The following is a 15,322-nucleotide window of genomic DNA, read 5'->3' as shown; positions in this document are numbered from 1 at the left end:
ATAGAACATGTGGCATACAATAGTTTCAAGTGAATACAACTTTGCTAGGATAATCCTTTCCTTAAAGTTGCTGGAGAGTTTTAGGAAAATAAGGACTCAATCTTTGAAACTTCTCAGGCAGCCAGTGCTGTCCTCTTGCCTGGGAGTTTTATAAGGCCGCAGTATACTGGAAGGTTCATAGGTCTTGAAACAGATCAGAATTATGGTGAAGTCACAACTCTATCTCAAGTAGAAAACCTGCCTGCCAATGCAGGAGCCACAGGAGACACGGGTTTGATCCCTGGGTCGGTAAGATCCCCTGGAGGAGGAAATGGCAACCCATTCCTATAGTCTTGCCTAGGAAATCCCGTGGACAGAGGAGTTTGGCAGGCTACAGTCCATGGGATTGCAAAAAGTTGTACACCACTGAACACACACACACAAACACAACTCTGTAACTTAATAGCTGGGAAACCTTGGGTAAGTAAACTTTACCCTTCCAAGTCTCAGGGTCTCAGTAACAAGGGAATAACCATCTCTCCTAAAGGAGATCAAGACAGTTTTCACATTCTGCTCAGCTTAACTCAACTGTAGACAGGGCTCCAGGCTTCCCTGTCCTTCCCTATTGCCTAGAGTTTGCTTAAACTCTTTTGTCTATTGAGTTGGGAATGCTATCCAACCATCTCATCCTCTGTTGCATAATTTTTAAATTACTTTGAATCACTGTTTTATTTTTAATTAAAAAAAGGGTCATACATAGGGTTATAGAAAACAATTTAAGAACCAACCAGATTTATTGATGTTTTGCCATAGATGATTGAATTCCATCCATCTGTCTCTCTCTTATGAAATAAAATATTACAGAAATAAAATACCCAAATAACTAATAATGGTTGTTCAGTAAATAATTACTTTTTTCTCTATCTCCCTCTCTTTCCAAGCACACAATTCTCAGAACAGAGATCCCTGAAAATCCCAAATGTCTTTTTTCCACGCAAAGATCAGGTATATGGGTATGATACGGTTGTTAAACAACTTTTGTTTTTTATGTAAGAACAGATTCAAGGAATCAAACAGCAAGTTATATTCCTGGCATCTGCTGAGCTGGTCTGCACATTAGCGCCTGTTACAGTGATGGGCTTTTTGACAGCTGCCTCTTGGCCAGAGTATCCAGAAGGTCTCCAGCCCAAATGCAGTGCCACTCACACCAAATTCCAAGCAGAGAGGGCAAATACTTTGTTCCCTAAGCCAAACTGCAAGTTTTCTCTTTAGAAACGGATACAATCACGGCACAGGAATATCAGAGAGCCATCTCATCAAGAAGCATGGGGATGGCATGGACAGTAATAGTAAATGTAAAATCTCAAAGACTGAGTCTGAATGTGATCTGAGTTAACCCAAAGAAATCCCCCTTTCCAAGAGGCTCTCTGAGTGAAAAATAAAGCACAAATCACTCACTATCAGTTTGATTTTCATGAGTATGAAAATGGCTTTTTATTCTCTAGTAAGATCATTCCGAAGACTATTTGGCACCATTTTTACATCCATTTTAATTAGACTCCATTTCTCTGAACATTGCTACATGACTCTTAAAGGGGAATGATACAAAATATATGAATTTTTAAATAAAAGTGCTTTTTCAAAGGTGAGTTTCCTGTTATGGAATAAGTAATCAGTGACATACCAAGATCTCTGTTGAAATATTTGATAATTTTTTTGAAATGCTTTACAACTTTTTTCAATCCATATCATCTTATGACAGGCTCCAGTTCAACTTATAAACTGGCAGTATTTATTTCTAAGAGTAATTACAACCAGATCAGTAGAGAGCACTGCAAATTATTTATAACTATTAATATTAATAGTTAATATATAATTTGAATATTTTTAATGATTATATGTCCTTATTGTAAGCTTATGCTCTGAATGCCAACAATAACTTTTATTTCTTTAGCCAAAGAGCATAAAAACAAAGGAATAAGAAAATTTAAAGTTTGTTAAATTTAGTGAAGGAGATAAGCTGATCATGAAAAATAAACATAATTAACAGAAAATTAATCTTGAAGTAGTTATGCAGAATATTATTTTTCTAAAATTTGAAAATTGACTTCTACTTCCTTTGCATAAAAATGAAAGACATATACAGACACTTAAAGCTTGTTTAAAGCACATGTGGAAAATACCACAATATATTTAAGCTTGTTATAATTAACATGACTTGTAGAAAGAAGAATTTCAGGGAGGCCATGAAGACTGTAAGATTTCTAGCAATGTCAGGATATTATATTTTATACTTTAGCTTAAATACACCATCAGAAAATATGAATAACAAATGACAGTGAATTATTGTCATAAAATTAGGATAATACTCTATATTCATATTTAACTTAGAATTACTGATTCCTTGTATATTACAGATACTTAAGCAATATTCTTAAAATGTCTGCACTTCTACTTTTGGTTTCTCTCACAATTTAATATCAAGTTTTACTTTTCACTTTTTAAAACAATGATGCAGTAAATCACAGGAACTTTGAGTGGCAACATAATATATACATTCCCCGCTTTCTATTGACCTTAAGTACATCTCTAGCTCAGGGATTATCTTTTTAATGCTGCATTAACCAAAACAAGATTTTAGTGCTCCACATAAGCCCTTTAAAATATAGATTTCTAAGTACATTCTTCTCTTGCTTATATGGGAAAAGGAAAATATAAATAGATTCCATATTGATTTCATGCTGCTGCAATTAGGATAAAATAATATTGGATGTATCATTCTCTGTATATTATTATTTAGTGGTTCTTAAAATGCTGATATCGTAGAATCACTTGAGTAATTTAAAAATAGTCTAATATTGAGCTAATATTGACTATGAGCGATTCTGATTGAACTGGTTCAGGATAGAACATGTTGTACATCTTCCCAGGTGATGCTGATATCTGGCCAGCACTGAGATCCACACTGGTATAGCACAAACGCAAAGGAACAGACTCAGAGGACATCTGAAATATCCCTTAGCACAGTGATGCTCTACTTTCTACACCATACAGCTTTAAGAAATTTTAGAACATGTATTCTGGGATTTCTTCATCTCTCCATCTGGAAAACATCAGTTTTTTCTTTGGTACAATTAGCACTCCTTTTTTATAAAAACCCTGCATTTATTCTGATTTGTAATAACATACCCAGATCCGCAAAGGAGATTAAAAAGAACCTCAAGCCAAGGGAGTCAGTCTCCCACACTTGTGAAAATCCTGCTTTCCACAGCACTGTCTGCTCAGAAGCTATATTTAGGCATCTTTTATCCTCTCTACCACCTTCACTGGTGTTTGTTTCCTCTCCCCATTTTTTCTTTTTCTTTTTTAAAGAAGCTATTTTCCTAGGAAGTTCAGAAAGGAGTGTAAGAAACTGTGTTCTTGTATTAGCTTCTGTGTTTGAATTCTCACACTTAAAAAACAAAACAAAACAAAACTTGCACAGTTCTGTTTGCTTATATAAGCCCAGATGCATTGTTAGTATTTAACTCAATATAGAAAACAAGTTAAGATGCCTAAAGGTAATATATACTACCAGTTCCAATTCCACTCCTCTGTTGTTTAAAGGACTAGTGTGTATCAGCTGCTGTTTATATCAGTCCTTAGGTTATAAGAAATCCAGTATAGCTTCCCTCATTTCATGGATTAGGAAATTTATGAGGTCTAACCTTTATAACCTAAGCTAAGTAAATGTCACACATCTTAACCATCAGCAAGAAAGCTCTCACACACACTGAACCAAAGATACAAAAATAGTCTTTTCAAATTGCATTCCAATCTCCCCAAGCATTGCAAGGCACAATACATTAAATAAGAGCCATGGCAAAAGCTATAGGAAACAGTAATCAATAAAACACTTCACAGCAGACTGTTCGCTCCATGACTTCTGTCAAAAATATATTGAGAGGACTGCTCATCTTTATCAGAATGATTTTATCAAGCACAACAGAACATTCTGGATTCAGTTCACAGAATAAGTGCTCTAACAGAAAACATGGGGGTTCAGTTTTCTAGGCTTAGAAAATAAATTTTATGTTAAGTGCTGAATTAGAATTTCCTCAGTGAGAAGAAAATTTATACAACTTGTATATTTACTCCAGTAAGTGGAGCCAGGTTTAGGGTGGCTTGAGGAGAAGGAAAAGGCAACCCACTCCAGTACTCTTGCCTAGAAAATCCCATGGATGGAGGAGCCTGGTGTCCATGCGGTCGCAAAGAGTGACTTCACTTTCACTTTCACTTTCAAGGAGAATGCTATCTATAACATTCCAGTTGCAAATAGTATTTACCTCTTTTTCTTTGAGTCTGGCAGTGTAGTCCTTGCTGCCTGAGAGTACTGAGATGTCCCTGACTATACCAGCGTAGCAATCTGGTAGAGCTTAGGTAAGATGGATCCTGAATGCATGCAGTGAAAGACAGTATAAACCTAACTAAAAGCCTCCTCATGAGAACATTTACAAGACACACCTGACTTTCACAAAGCCCTCTTTATACAACACACCTGAGTCACAAATTTCTCATATCAGCCATCTACATTCCTGGGAAGGAAAACGTCTTTCTTCCACATTGCTGTCAAAGTAGAGTGTATCTTCAAATTCAAAAAGGTATGTCAAATAAAATAGCCACACTCTACATAAACGAAGTTTAAGCAGTAAAAAATACAACTCAACCTTCACGTATTAAGTGTATAGCCTTCATTTTATTCCATTGTATTCGGCTCACTTTTTAGATGAGATTTTAATTGCTTACCTTTTTTCAATTTTCTTTTTACTTCCCTTCCTTTTTTTTTGTCTAGCACTTTCTGCATATGTGATAAACCTCACATTACTAGCTCACATTTTCTTGCTTATTTCTTCTCTGCCAAGATCCCATTTCTCATGCATCAATATGCAGCAATCTGTCTTCTACTGGGAACTGCTTAAGTACCCAAGAATACATTTCATATCAGGTGAGGAAACTTCCAGTTCTCTACATGAATTCGAATGAGTTTACTTGTCCTACTAAGAGGTCTGTTTTATAGCCTATTAAGTGAAGAGACTGGATTTAATCATGGTAAGTTTCTTTTACTCTAATATCCTTTTTTTTTTTTAGTGAAAGTAGATAATAAATAATTGCCTTTCCACAATATTAATTTAAGAGATAATATGTATTGAAATTCATATTTGTTTAATTAATAGTTGGGTATTTTTCCCAAAGGCATTTTTATGTTTTATACTTTTGAATTTTTACCCGTGTTGTACCCATTTTACTACTGTGGGTTTTTAATATTTTATTTGTAATGAAAAGATTGAGATAAATAGTGGAAATCGAGTGAGCAAGATTTACAAAAGCTCCTCTCTTGAAACAGAGAGGAAAAATTATTTCAGCCTGGGCTCAGGAGAAGGTATAGTAATAGGAACTGAGTAACGCCTGCTAGGGGAGAAGGCAATGGCACCCGTCCACTCTTGCCTGGAAAATCCCATGGACAGAGGAGCCTGGTGGGCTGCAGTCCATGGGGTCGCTACAAGTTGGACACGACTGAGCAACTTCACTTTCACTTTTCACTTTCATGCATTGGAGGAGGAAATGGCAACCCACTCCAGTGTTCTTGCCTGGAGAATCCCAGGGACAGGGCAGCTTGGTGGGCTGCCGTCTATGGGATACACAGAGTCGGACACAACCGAAGCGACTTAGCAGCAGCAGCAGCAAGGCCTGCCAGGAGGTTGGCCATTTTGACTACTTGGCGGGAGCAGTCTTACTAGTGTTGAGCTCCCTTAGATTAGGTGCCTTGGAAAAGCTTTTACTCTCCAATTAGCTCCCTAGATTAGAAGTCTCTGAAAGGTTTTTGCTAGAACTGAACTGCCAAGCCCATACTTAAGAATTTTAAACAGCAGATTATCCTGAGTCTTGAAATTTTCTGGATTGAGATGAAATAGTGAAAGGAAAATTTCTCTGTTGGTATTTGCAGAATTGCTTTTGAACTGTGGTGTTGGAGAAGAGTCTTGTGAGTCCCTTGGACTACAAGGAGATCCAACCAGTCCATCCTAAAGGAAATCAGTTCTGAATATTCATTGCAAGAACTGATGTTGAAGCTGAAACTCCAATACTTTGGCCACCTCATGCGAAGAGTTGACTCATTGGAAAAACTGTGATGCTGGGAGGGATTGGGGGCAGGAGGAGAAGGGGACGACAGAGGATGAGATGGTTGGATGGCATCACTGACTCAATGGACATGAGTTTGGGTAAACTCCGGGAGTTGGTGATGGACAGGGAGGCCTGGTGTGCTGAGGTTCATGGGGTTGCAAAAAGTTGGGCATGACTGAGTGACTCAACTGATACTGATCTGCAGAATAGTCTGGCAGCTGAGGTAAGAGTATGAGTGACAAACAGGAGGCAATGTAACGTCAAAACGCAGGGGGTAAAAGCCTCCATGAGGACAGTGTGATTGAGTATGGCATTACCACACACCCACCCACAACCACACACACGAACTGGCAAAAAATTCAAATCACTTGGGTAAAAGAAAAGGAGCAAAGGAGAAGGAGTATCCAAATCCAGCTTAAATCCAGCTTAAATCCAGCTGAAAATTGGAGCTTTAATAATTAGAAGATCTACTGGAAAATCATAGGCTTCCTTGGTGGCTCAGATGGTAAAGAAACTGCATGCAGTGCAGGAGCCCCGAGTTCAATCCCTGGTCAGGAAGATGCCCTGGAGAAGAGAATGGCTACCCTCTCCAGTATTCTTGCCTGGAGAATCCCATGGACAGAGGAGCCTGGTGGGCTACAGCCCATGGGGTTGCAAAGAGTCAGACACGACTGAGCAACTTTCATAGAAGAGCTATTTTAGTATTTTAATACTAAATTTAATACTAATTTAATACTAATTTTCTGTAATACTGATAATAAAGCCACTCAGGAAAAAATAAATCTATTAAAAAAAGAATATCAGTACTATATTTAAAATGTTAGGCAGAATGTAGTCATTATTTGACATAACTATAAAGTTTTGGAAAACAAAGGTGAGAGAAATCCAAATATTCCACTTTTGTCCTTAAGAGTGGCTTGAATTGTTGGAAAATAATTGTTTTGGATGATAATTTTGGACTGCTATTAGCAATATTTACTTATACTTAAGTCATAAATCACTGTGATCAAATAACTTTTGGTTCTTAGTCTTTTGGGGAGGTACCACACCATTTCAGTGTAGTCAAGTATATCACACTCTGTTTAAGGCAAAATAAGAGTTAATAGTCAAATTTTACTAATATCACTGACAATGTTTTTAACCACAAACACAGACATTCCTTTTTTTAAACAAAAGCTTGATGATTTAATCTCTTATTTGACCAAACATTTTTAGGAGTTATAAAGGCCCAGTGGTATTAGACTTTATTTAATTTGATAAATTATATTATAAATGAATTTACTTATGTACTATTAAATATTATCATAAATAATTAAAATTAAGCTATACTTGTCAAAACAGTTTAATAAACTGGACTCAATTGTAGTCACCTTGAATTTCTAGCATGTTCATTTTCTAATTCACAAAATCTAATAAGTCAAGAATGAGAGTTCTACATTTGAACTAAGAGGGTTCTAAAAAAATTATTAGGCTTACTTGAAAATAGTAACTTAAAAACTATGTAAAATGATTATTTATAAATGAGATGAATAAAATATCATTAGCACCAAACTAGGCAAAGACAACTCAATCCATGATTAATACAGAACATGGTAATTTGGTAAGAAGTATAAACTGAGGTTTTATTATTAGCAAAATACTTTCACATTCATTAAATCATTAGGGCCTTATAACAACATGTTGTAAGGTATCCTTTAGAGGAGAAATACAAGGACTTCCCAGGTGGCTCACCATTAAGGAATCTGTCTGCCAGTGAGGAAGAAAAAGATTCAATCCCTGTGTTGGGAAGATCCCCTGGAGTAGGAAATGGCAACCCACTCCAGTGTTCTTGCCTGGAGAGGAGCCTGGAGGACTGTAGTACATGGGGTCACAGAAAGTTGGACACGACTGAGCATACACACACATAGAAAAAAGTTTAGGAAATTGGGTGCTAGTAGAGGATGGTTAGTCTATCAGTATTACTCTGGTAGAAATAATACGTGTGGTATCAGGCAATTTGGGGAACAAGTACCTCATGAAGGTATAAACAAAATAAGGCAGAGGAAATGCACATCAGGAAAGAGACATGAGCTGGAAAATAGTGGGAATTTGAGCAAATAAAGCAGAAGAATGATGGAATTTTGTATGTAACTCACTCTGTCAGCAGAGCTTCATCCTATGCAAATACTATAATGGAATTTAAACCAAGACATAAAGTAAACAGTAATTAGCTATGCTGCCATACATAATTTACTTAGCACCAACCTAGAGGAAGAGTTTGGGACGTGTTTCTGATGTATGCAAAGAATGAGGTGGAATGATTTGGTGATTTTTGTCTGCTCAATTGTGCTACAGGGTACAGACTTCTTGAAACCTAAAACTGCCTACCCGTGTTGCTTCATCCATTTTTACCTTTCAGCACTGCTGTCTGAGAAGAATGGAAGCTTACGGTTCTGATGCCATAGACATTCACTTGGGGTTTGAGAAATTGCAGCATCCTTCTGCTGATCTTAATCTTCTTGCCTCTTACTTTGTAAAGGAGGACTGGGTGAGCCCAGAGTACACACAGGCAAGTGGATAGTGACTCAAGAACTCTGTGCTGTGTTTAGTGGCTCAGTCATGTCCGACTCTGCGTGACCCTATGGACTATAGCCCACCAGGCTCCTCTGTCCATGGAATTCTCCAGGCAAGAATACTAGACTGGGTTGCCTATTAGGTAGAAAATAACACAGTTAATCTTCATTTGAAAGCCAGTTTCAGACCTAGTTAAGCAATTTGACCAAGAACACATGGGAAATGGGAAAACTGAACCTCAAATCTAGATCTTCTGGTTTCAAATTTACATTTTTATCCTATAAATTAACATTATAAACATGACATAAGTTACATTATCTATGACAAATTTCTGTAGTAGAAAGTCATATTTTTTTTTACTAGTTGGGGTAAATAAGTTGTCAAAGGTTGATCTATCGTTATGAGGATAGCTATTCATATAGTATCCTAATATACTGAAAAATTCTTCATTCAAAAATTGCACTCCTCAAATGTTTAAATAAAACATATATGTTGGTGAATAATCTCAGAATTCAACTATGGTAGCTAGTCAGTCAGTTGAGTCGCTCAGTTGTGTCCGACTCTTTGCAACCCCATGAATTGCAGCATGCCAGGCCTCCCTGTCCATCACCAACTCCCGGAGTTCACCCAGACTCACGTCCATTGAATCAGTGATGCCATCCAGCCATCTCATCCTCTGTCGTCCCCTTCTTCTCCTGCCCCCAATCCCTCCCAGCATCAGAGTCTTTTCCAATGAGTCAACTGTTCGCATGAGGTGGCCAAAGTACTGGAGTTTCAGCTTTAGCATCATTCCTTCCAAGGAACACCCAGGACTGATCTTTAGAATGGACTGCTAAGGTTGAGATAAAATCTACCTGTCATCTTCATAAATGCTGTCAATTTCCTCCACTAAATTTTTAGCAAGGCTGTTAGAGTCACATCTTTTCTCTCCTTCTTTGTTTAAACTGACATGGCACTGTAACTTACGGTGAGATTAAACAAATGTCAAGTAATATGAAAGGGAAAGAAAAGGAAGTCTGTAACATATTCACATTATACACATGCCAAAAAATTACTCCTTTGGAAACCATGGTTGAAATGACTGGTACTCACCCACATGTGGATATTCTTTCCTTTCTTGAGGATATGGGGATGACAGAAAGGGCTACATGACTAGTTTTGGCCAATGACACAAACAAGGACTGAGGAAAAGGAACAGCTAAGATTCTGCAGTCTCCTCTTCTTCTGTCGTGGTGATTTTGGAAGAGGACGCATGGCCAGGTGCTGGAGACACATTCAACCCAGCCTGGATCACTGAATGGCCACCTGAGGTACACCTGCCCTGGAGAATCTGAGGGAATCAGGGTAAACTTGGAGTAGACGAGAAACAGCTCAATGCTTCTGTGATACCAGTTGTTTGCTACCACAGCATGCACTCGTCTATCTTGGCTTATGTTTTTACTTTCTATCTGCCAGCATCTTTCAAGTAAGTTTCACTTAAATGTCTGTAAGCTTTATAGATGACCTGTGCACAGTGCAGGGGCTGTGCTTTGAGCAGTCCTGAGAAGGGGTGAACAATGTGGGCTGTGGAAGCTGACTTCCTGCCTTACAATCCTGCTGTGACCACCGCCTGGCTCTATGACCTTGAACAGCAGTGGCACAGTTTCCTCATTTGTACAATGTAGATAATAATACAGTGTCTAAGACATGGCATTTTTAGGAGGGAAAAATGATATTATGAGGGAAAAATAACACAAAAACACACAGAAGAATGACCCAAGGCAAACCATTGATAAGGGCTAGATAGCATGTATTGTCAACATCAACTCTAACCTACCCAAGGGCACACGATGTTTTATTTAGCTGACCCCAAATTCCCTTTGGTGGTTAGGATAATTGACAACTACATCATCAAATAGTTGAAAAAACCTATCTATAGTCTAATAACAAAAGGATGGAAATGCTTTTATTAGAGCTCTAATGCACTGGTTCTTTAGATAGATCCACAGAGTGGATCTATTAGCTGTCAGGGTCAATGTTAAACAGATGAAACTCCTAAATGAAATACCAGTAATGGAAGTGACACAGGTAGTGTCAAATGGTATTACTACTATAAAATCAGAACTTGTTAGGGGAAAAATAATCCAGAATAATAGACAGCCTTTGAACTTAAGATAAAAAACCAGAAAGGTAACGCCTCTGGTATAACACATGAGAAAATGAAGCTTGAATTATTCAACAGCTCATTCATTTTGATGGTAGGGAAATTGCCTGAAATCCCTTTCACATTCTGCAAAGATCAAACATATTAGGAATGTCAAAATAATATTAGACATCCCCTTTCAAGAGTCAAAATAACTCCTCAGAACAAAGGAAAAAAAGGGCAAAGTTCAGGGCTCTAAAGAACACAATTAAATGCTGATATTGTGGGGAAAAAAACATGGAAGTCCTGCTGGTACTATTAATAAAATGCCAGCCAGTCATTTACTAAGGGGTCAGTTTTGACAAAGCACTGAAACTGAGGTTCTGGATTTCTTCACTTTTAAATCAGGTTAATAATTTCTATTTTATACATTCATATGAGAATTAGAAAAAGCTAATGTATGTAAAGTTTCAGAAAAGATTAAAAATATTAGTTTACCCATCTTTGATCAGTCTGGAAGTCACAAGTCATAAGCAAAGTTTCCTATGTATTTTGCTTGGTCTTCACATAGTTCTATATCCCAGGTTGATCTAACTATGTTTTAAAGAGAATATTGTTTGCAGAGCTTCTTTATGTTCCACTGTGCTGCTGCTGCTGCTAAGTCAGTTTAGTCGTGTCTGACTCTGTGTGACCCCGTAGACGGCAGCCCACCAGGCTCTCCCATCCCTGGGATTCTCCAGGCAAGAACACTGGAATGGGTTGCCATTTCCTTCTCCAATGCATGAAAGTGAAAAGTGAAAGTGAAGTTGCTCAGTTGTGTCTGACTCTTAGCGACACCATGGACTGCAGCCTACCAGGCTCTTCCATGCCAATGCCTTCTCTGCTCTAGGTTTATCCAAAAGGACCGGAATGATAAATCCAAGTGCTTCCAATGAAATAACACCCTTCTTAAGGGATGCTCCACTAAAATGCAGCTAATGCAGTTTTATGGGCTCCCCTGGTGGCTCAGCGGTAAAAAAATCCACCTGCCAATGCAGGAGATGCAAGCTTGATCCCTGGGTCGGGAAGATCCTCTGGAGAAGGAAATGGCAACCCACTCCAGTATTCTTGCCTGGGAAATTCTGTGGATAGAGTATGGTCAGCTACAATCCATGGGGTCGCAAAAGAGTCAGACATGACTTAGCGACGAAACAGTAACAATGCAGTTTTATGTTCAACACTGCTGCTTGCCCAAATGGCAGTATCACACCTATCATTATTTCAGAATCAGGCAACTTACACAATTCTAAAATCGTGAAAGGTTTAGTCTAAAAATTTGAATACAGTGTCACAGTTCCATATGGACTCAAAAAATGTCTGTGATTTTGCAACAGTATCTAGTAAACGTCAGATTCTGTGTACTTTACTTAATTATGTGATATGGAATTTTATTGCTCATAAAGCATTTCCTCACTTAGAAAACATCACTAGGTACAAATGCACAACAATGCAATCTTTTGCTACAAATTTGAGTGTACATTACAGCATGTGAAACTGGGGAAAGACCAGAGAAACGGGAAAGAAACCCGAACCAGGACAAATACAAGACATTGCATTATTGCCTATATTCCATGGGAAAAAATTCAGTCAAGGCAGTGATTCAAGACTTGATTACATCATTCCCAGAGCAATTACATGTGGAACTACTCAGCCTTTTCTTCACGGAGCATCCAAGAGCTATAATTAGAACATGCAGATAAAACGTCCTGCAGAGTTTCAGAGACTGTGTAGCTGCTGTTTTTGGTGATGTTAAAAGCAACTACTGATTTGTCTAAAGAAAGCCATATAATGTACAGTGCCTTATTCCTTTATTCTTTAAGCAGTTAGATGCAGGCATAATTCAAACCCAAGATTTTTCAGGTTAATTAAATCGCTTCAGTTAATGGCAGACATCTTTTCATAGACTATTATTAAACTAATAGGAGGTATGAATATAATCAGACTGAAGAGTGGGGAATTTCTTTTCTTCCATGCCCTGTATTTTTTAGCAGGTATTTTATATTTAGCTTAAGCATGGCCTAAAAAAATCAGTTTTATTTCCTTTTATAACTCCTATAACTACTGAGAGATGGAAGAGAACTTTGGTCAACTTTCTTTTCTTTTCACCACTTAGCAGTGGAGATACAATAACCTCTCATCACAAAAATAGGACCATCTGTGTTTAAACTAACAAGACAAAATTTTTCCTTGTTGTTCAGTTGCTAAGCTGTATGTGCATGGACTGCAGCATGCCAGGCTTCCCTGTCTTTCACCATGTCCCAGAGTTTGCTCAAATTCATGCCTATTGAGTCAGTGATGCTATCTAACCATCTCACCACCTCAGCCTCTGCCTATTTTTCTTATTCCAATTTAATTAATGGATATAGGTTTTTGAGCCATATGTTCTACCTTTCACTATAAAGAGATGCGGTCATAAGCAGTACTACCACTTTTATTTTGTAGAAACATTATCTTCCAAAGGAATATGGAGGTCAGCTTTTTGGTATACTACTCCATGGAGTAGAATAAAAGAGTTAAAATCATGATGTGAAAAAAGACCATGCTCTTAAAGATTTGGGGAAAAAAAAATCCTGCTTTGGTATATTAAGGAAGAAAAAATATAGACCATGTTTTACGATGATTTAATAAATGACATGCAGAACTTGCATTTCAGAATTTAAATTTCAAAAGCAAGAGTTGGCTGATTACAAAAACTGCACTGCCACTTACGACACTTTAATTGCAAGTTTCCAGGCAAATATTATGACACTCTATGTTAATTACTTTCCATGTTTTACAAGTTTATATATATTTAGAGGCATGACTAAGTTCCAGTGAATGTTAAAAAATTATTGGGCAAAAAACCCCTATTGGCCCAATATATTCTATTCTATACATTAGTGAAAAAAATAAAATAAAAAGGAACATATGGAACAAAAAACTAAAAAGAATGCCCAACACTTGCTGTAATCTACCATTTAATGTTGACTAAGTGATAGACTGTAATAAGAGAAGAAGGTCAGCAACTGTAACTGTCTTAACGCTGAGGCTGAACGCAGCTTTACAGGCCAGTAACTTATAAATGTGTTAAATAAAAACAGGAGTTGTGGTTTTGGCATATGTCACTAATCAAACACAAAAAGATGATCTTTTATGAGGTAGCTTTGTCTAAAATTTGAGGAAGAGAGATGGCTTTGAACTTCAGAGACTGTGTCTAAGCATCTGGCTCAAATATCCTTAACCAGCAAGCTTAAATCATCCAGCTTATTCAACTTGCTTTAGTGCAAATGAGTTATCTGCTCCATGGATGATATGTGACTGTTAGTAAGATCAATTTTGAGGTCCAGGTTGGTTCCAAGACATCACAAGGTTCAAAGTCTCAAACTATAATTATTAGGTCACAGTAATTGGCTGTGGAAGAAAGAGGGCCTGAAGAGAGAAAAGAGCAAGTCTTCTACTACTGTAATATAAAAAGGCCTATCACCAGATGGACATTTGAAAGGATGTAAATATTTAAATCTAGAAAGGTGATAAAATCCTGGGTTTACTTATAACAAGCCTAAATGAACACATTAAAACATTAAGAATATATGTGTAATTCTGATATTCAATAAGTCAATTATTTGTTTACCTGGCACACATTTATTAAACATACGGATCATACAGTTAATACACTTTACATTCTGGTCTTTGATTATTGGTCTTGTGTTCTGTAAGTTTCTGAAAAGTTGGATTTATTCTGCTTGCATTATCTTCATGTCCAACACACACACAACAAAAATCATGCAGAGTAAATTTTCAACATGATATCTCTATTTTTTTTTCCTTATTTCATTGTTCCTTTAAAAAATAAACTTATTTTCTTTAGGAAATTATGCTTAAAATATATTATCACTTTAAATAGGAAGTTGTTCAAAAATAGTATTCCAAATTATTATGATATAACTTGAAAAAGGCAACAAAGAAATATGATTGAAGAGTACCTCTCTGCAGCAGCAAAAATTAAAGTTTTGAGATCAAAACCCAAATATTCAAAAGTATTACAGTATTCTTTTTTAAGTTGCATAATAATCAAATCTCCACTAAAGACTCCCTCTACTCCTGCCACTTTATGGACACATTTTGCCCAGGCACTTACCTTTCATCATGATTCTAAGGGAGTAAACCCATTTCTCACTCCAGGGCAAATCACACTATCAGTCCAAATCATGGTAGTTAAGAATTGGGTAAGTATCACCTAAGCTGACAAATTAAAGAGAAGCACATTTATTGGATATTAGAAGGAAAGGATTTCCTCTCTCCCTTTTATAGAATAACAAAGAACCCTGGCATATTTCACCTCTGAAGGGAATCAGCTTAAGGCAAATGCTAAAAACATCCTGTTCCGGAAACATCTGTATTTTCCCGTATGATTCGCCTATAAAAGAGGGACGCTCTTGGGGAGGCAGAGAGCCTGATGATGCAGGAGGTGAGTCATCCCACTGCTTCAGT

At 37.2% G+C, this 15,322-nt stretch overlaps 1 protein-coding gene across 2 annotated transcripts in view; it reads right to left on the bottom strand.

Moving 5' to 3' along the window:
* The window catches only part of PRR16 (proline rich 16), a 293,489-nt gene that overhangs the window by 92,520 nt on the left and 185,647 nt on the right, over positions 1-15,322 (bottom strand). The window contains exon 3 of one of the 2 annotated variants that reach the window (XR_003511877.1): positions 14,970-15,073. The exons of the other annotated variant lie outside the window; for it this stretch is intronic. The gene's annotated coding sequence lies outside the window, so the exon portion shown is untranslated. The remainder of the gene's footprint in view (positions 1-14,969; positions 15,074-15,322) is intronic. 2 annotated transcript variants of the gene reach the window in all.

This window comes from Bos indicus x Bos taurus, chromosome 7 (assembly GCF_003369695.1).
Source record: "Bos indicus x Bos taurus breed Angus x Brahman F1 hybrid chromosome 7, Bos_hybrid_MaternalHap_v2.0, whole genome shotgun sequence".
Taxonomy (NCBI): domain Eukaryota; kingdom Metazoa; phylum Chordata; class Mammalia; order Artiodactyla; family Bovidae; genus Bos; species Bos indicus x Bos taurus.
Note: the sequence above shows the minus strand (reverse complement) of the source record. Positions and strands in the feature narration are given on the sequence as shown.